Genomic DNA, 5,354 nt, shown 5'->3' on the forward strand with positions numbered 1-5,354 from the left:
AATTAATTAGATTTTGAAGCTCCTCTAATTAAAGGAGCTCTGTTCTAATTACTTCATAGAGAATAATAAGACTAACATAAATCTGTTTCTCCAAAATTGTACAAAATAAAGAGGCTGAACTTTTCATACTTTTCATGTGTTAGACTTTTAAGGATTTTTTTTTTCTTTTTACTGATAACCAAGAAATATTTTTATATAAGAATCCAAGTTTACATCTCCAGGTAAATTCTTAGATAAATCACATTATTTGAATGAGTTTGATTTAAAAACACAGCTATATTTGAACTGGCAGAAACAGGGAGTAAAACAGTGAATATCAGAGGCTGGGAGTGGAAGGATGGGGAAGATGTTGGTCAGTTAGGAGGAATAAACTTTAGAGCTCTACTATGCATCATGATGACTATAGTACTAACATTATATTATATACCTGAAAATTATTGAGAGTGGATTTTCAGTGTTCTCTCCATACACAAAAAATAGTAAGCATATCAAATAATTCATATGTTAATTGGCTTGATGTAGCCAATCCACAATGCAAACCTATATTAAAATATCATGTTGTATACCACAAATCTATACAATTTTAATTTGTCAATTTAAAAAATAAACAAAAAAATAAATAAATGCATACAGCTACATGGTTTTTTCCATGGAAATCTTTAGTAAAAGGCAAAAGATTTATACACACATGGCTTTTTCTTGATGTGATTTGCAGATTTGTGTTTGTTTTCACATTAGTTGACACTAGTTCATCTGAACTTACTAAATTTCTTACACTGTTTTACTAATCAAATAAGCTAAAATATGCTTTATCATTATGGTTAATATAAAGCTGTGTTAAACTGAGTCACAAGTGTGACAAATTGTTTTATGTAAGCTGACTCATGCTTTCTAATGTGTTAGTTTAAAACATGATATCCAAGATTCTTAATCAACTGTATAACCATGGACTAATATTAAGTCTAGTTAATAAATAATCTTTGGATCTCTGGATAACTTTTTAAGTAAGAAAGAACACTGATACTTTGGTCATAAGGCATAGTTGTTAACACATGTCACTTTCTTAGTATATTACAGAGTGGCGATACTTTTGGGTCTTGTTTTTTTTTTTTTTTTTTTTCTTTTTGAGACGGAGTTTCGCTCGTTACCCAGGCTGGAGTGCAATGGCGCGATCTCGGCTCACCGCAACCTCCGCTCTGGGTTCAGGCAATTCTCCTACCTCAGCCCCCTGAGTAGCTGGGATTACAGGCACGCGCCACCATGTCCAGCTAATTTTTTGTAGTTTTAGTAGAGACGAGGTTTCACCATGTTGACCAGGATGATCTCGATCTCTTGACCTCGTGATCCACCCGCCTCGGCTTCCCAAAGTGCTGGGATTACAGGCGTGAGCCACCGCGCCCGGGTCTTGTTAATGAATGTGTTCTCTTGCTTTTGTCACTTTTCAGAGACGGAAACATGTATATGTTTTATCATGTCCTTGATTATTTACAAAACAAAAGAAGAACACATTTCATTCACCTCTGAAAAAGCTATTATTTCTTACAGTAAATGGTGTGACTGTCTGTTATGCTTACTTAAAATACTATAATTCACACTGACTAAATAGCCAGCTATGATTCACCAGGCACACATGATTCTCACTTAATCAAATGACAAGAAACTTTTAAAAACTTGTTTGATTTTTGTTGTACCAAAATTAGATCCTCCATTTAGAACAAAAAAGCATTTATTTAATATTTAAAAGTAACTTTGAGGCTTTTTCCAGGGAGTCAAAAAATTGTTTATTTGCATTATGAAGAAAGTGATATAGAAATAATAAGTTTTTTTAATGCTCCATATTTCTTAAGTTGTACAGTATTATAAGAATTCCATGGGAAGAGATTTTAAAGGATAATTGTTTATGGCTAAAATATTACTACTATAAATTTTTCAGAGATTACAGAATAGACTGGAAGACCTTGGAGGTGTTTTAATGACCTTACTATCATAATATGTCTTTATGTTAAGAGGAAATATTGAAAGAATTTTTATTAAAAATATATGTTGGCCAGGCATAGTGGCTCATGCCTGTAATTCCAGCACTTTGGAAGCCCGAGGTAGGCAGATCACAAGGTCAGGAGTTTGAGACCAGCCTGGCCAATATGGTGAAATCCTATCTCTACTAAAAATACAAAAATTACCCAGGCATGGTGGTAGGTGACTGCAGTCCCATCTACTCTGGAGGCTGAAGTAGGAGAATTGCTTGAACCTGAGTTGCGATTGCATCACTGCACTGCAGCCTGGGTGACAGAGCAAGACTCTGTCTCAAAAAAAATGTATATATATTTATATATATATATATATGTGTGCGTGTGTGTGTGTGTGTGTGTGTATTATTTTTAATATATGTGTATATATATATATTGTACCTAACAGAGGATTTTTACTCTCATTCCAATATTGTTGATTATTGCAATAAATTAATTATACCAGTCTGTCTCATCTGCAGTTATAAGCTTTACTCTGAGCCTTATAGCCTGCTATTAGCTGAGACCAGAATTTTTGTCTTTGGCCAAGAACAGTCTCAGAGCCTTAAGAAAGGGATTGTAATAGAAACTCTTAACAATGTATAATTCAGAGAATAAACACTTACACACAGATTTCCAGGCAGACTTGCCTTGTATGTCTTTGAAATTATGCCAGGGGACTGAGTCAAGATTTCTGTGGCTCTTTTGATTCCAGAAGCAGATGACTTCATGAAAGCAGAGGGCTGACCCAGGATCCAGTGGAAGAAAAATTAACTGCATAGGACAGAGTAAACTGATAAGGGACATTTAATCTTGTTTCCTTGTTAGGAATATTGATTTTTTTTCAAAGATTTTGTCTCTTAAGGAAAATATGTAGAAGCTATGTTTCTTTATTCTTAATTATGTCTAATATGTATGTATAGTCTTCAATTTAGCGGACTACACATTTAAAAATAAAATGAAATATATCTTTTCCAGAGTATCTGATTTTCACTGACAGAATTCAGAAACAAACATTTTGACTGTCTCCCCTTACTTTTCATGGCAATGCAGTTACTTGCATAGGTTTAATAATAATCTGTATTACATTTTACTAGATATAATTGGACAAATAGATTGTACAATAAAATCTCATACAGTACAACATATGAGAATGATTCTCAGTTATTCAGTATGACAAATAAAATACTAAGAAATAATGATTGTACTTAGTATATGAAACCACTGCCTACAAAGCCAATGGAAGAAAATAGGTCTCAGACCTTTTTTATGGCTTTGAGGGCCTCAGCTTCATAGATCTTTCCAGAGAGAATGTGTACTCTGGAGGATCTCTAGAACAGAGGAATTCACCCAAATTTACTTATAGGCTGAGAGTGTATACTTAGCTTTGTTTTTTCGCCTTGGAATAAGTACGAGTAGTATGGGTTTCTCCAAGTCTAATCTGAGATACCTTAAAACATTTCCAAGTAGAAATGATTTCTCTGCGTTTAATAATTACTTGATACTATATGTCTCTAGTAAGAATAGGTACAACGATGAACTTTGGATTTTCAGGGTAAAAGGTTATATGAAAGCAGAGACAACCAGGGTGGGCCAGCCTGTCAAGGGACTTTATCTGGATATGAAAAGAAAAATATTATTTGATGCTAGAAGTGGGGTTTAGCATCAAGAAAGGGTTCTTGTTAAATAAGATGGAACGTCATTGTGCCTGAAAATGACCTGTAGAAAGGGTACAAGGAATAATAGCTAAGCCTTGAATGAAATGGAACAAGATATCATCAAGAGTAAAGGAGAGGTCTTATTCCTAAACTGGGCAGACAGCTCCTATTCTGAGTCTGAAGGGGAGACAGGAGGGAAAAGGGTGACATGGATACATTTGTAGGTAAGAGAGGGGATGGAGCTTACTAAGGGTGAAACTTATAGTTGTTATTTTCACTGTGAAGTAAACAGCTTGTCTATATGCTTAGAATATGGTGTGGGGTTTGGTTTTTGAGGGTATAGTGTTTGCAGGGCAGTCCATGTTGTTGAGTCCATGTGTAATCCTCACCACTGCTGTCATTTTATTCATGAACTCAGTAAGCAAGCACTTTGCAGAGCAGGAGGTCTTGTCTACTTAATTGCTGGATGCTTTCTATCTTGGAGCAAGGGTTTACATGGTTGGTTCACTCATTTTCTCACTCTCTGGGCCCTTTGTAAAACAACTATTGAGGCCTTCCTCTTGCAAGCCCCTTATCCCTATTTCTCTAATCCCTTTAACACAATTGTTAAAAATTGCCCATAAATGTACGTAGATCCATGCCTCTGGCCATCTCGTCCTCCAGAAAAACAAACAAACAACAGTGAAAATCAGATGTTCCACTTGAAGGTCTGCTCAGCTTGGAGTGTATTTCCTTCCAGGCTGTCTTACAGTCTTCCTTAGCTGATGAAAGCAACAGCATCTCATTTCTGGATGGATACAGTTTATTATGCAAAGTCATTTGGAAATAAAACCCCTATATTTCCTCCTCAGCCCTGAGGTCATAAAGAACTCTTCTGTGAGGTCATAAACATGTGCTGAAAGAGAGGCATTTGTTTAGCCAAGTAGGCACAACACAGAGAGTCAGTCAATTGCTTAATACAATTTGTATATTCATTACTTTGTCAGGCCACAGAATCATTTTTAACACATTTATTTGATGATGGAGTGCTCCGAGGAATACCCAAACTTATAGTTTAACAGAGTAATAAAACTAGAACAGCTTGGCCAGGTCCGGTGGCTCACTCCTGTAATCCCAGCACTTTGGGAGGCTGAGGCAGGATCACCTGAGGTCAGGAGTTCAAAACCAGCCTAGCCAACATGGTGAAACCCCATCTCTACTAAAAATACAGAAAGTAGCTGGGCATGGTGTTGGGTGCCTATAATCCCAGCTATTCGGGAGGCTGAGACATGAGAATCACTTAAACCCGGGAGACAGAGATTGCAGTGAGCCAAGATCCTGCCACTGCACTCCAGCCTGGGTGTCACAGTGAAACTTCATCTCAACCCCTCCTCCAAAAACAAACTAAAACAGCTCATGATGGGGAGCTTGAGTTAAGTTGAATGTTCTTCTCCCTATGTCCCATGTTCAGATAGTCATTCTCTTCCAAGTTCCTATTTAAAACCAAGAAGAATTATTCTTGTTCAAAATTTAATATTTTAAAATAATATTTTTTGAGCAAGAGGAGTTTGCTTTAAAACCCCAGAGAACTTCATTGTGATTCTCCTGTTGTAGCCTGGGAGAGGCTCTGCATAGCACAGACACCAAACATCGTTCACGTGGAAATCGAAAAAATAAGAAAATTAAAAAAAAAATCATTCGCTCTGTTGAC

General features: G+C 36.2%; 1 pseudogene; it reads right to left on the bottom strand.

The window, feature by feature from the left end:
* Positions 1–590: 590 nt before the first annotated feature.
* On the bottom strand, positions 591–693 carry LOC116530569 (annotated as a pseudogene).
* Positions 694–5,354: the final 4,661 nt, after the last annotated feature.

The sequence above is a fragment of the Sapajus apella genome, unplaced genomic scaffold, assembly GCF_009761245.1.
Source record: "Sapajus apella isolate SASKATOON/1434 unplaced genomic scaffold, GSC_monkey_1.0 scaffold67, whole genome shotgun sequence".
Classification (NCBI taxonomy): domain Eukaryota; kingdom Metazoa; phylum Chordata; class Mammalia; order Primates; family Cebidae; genus Sapajus; species Sapajus apella.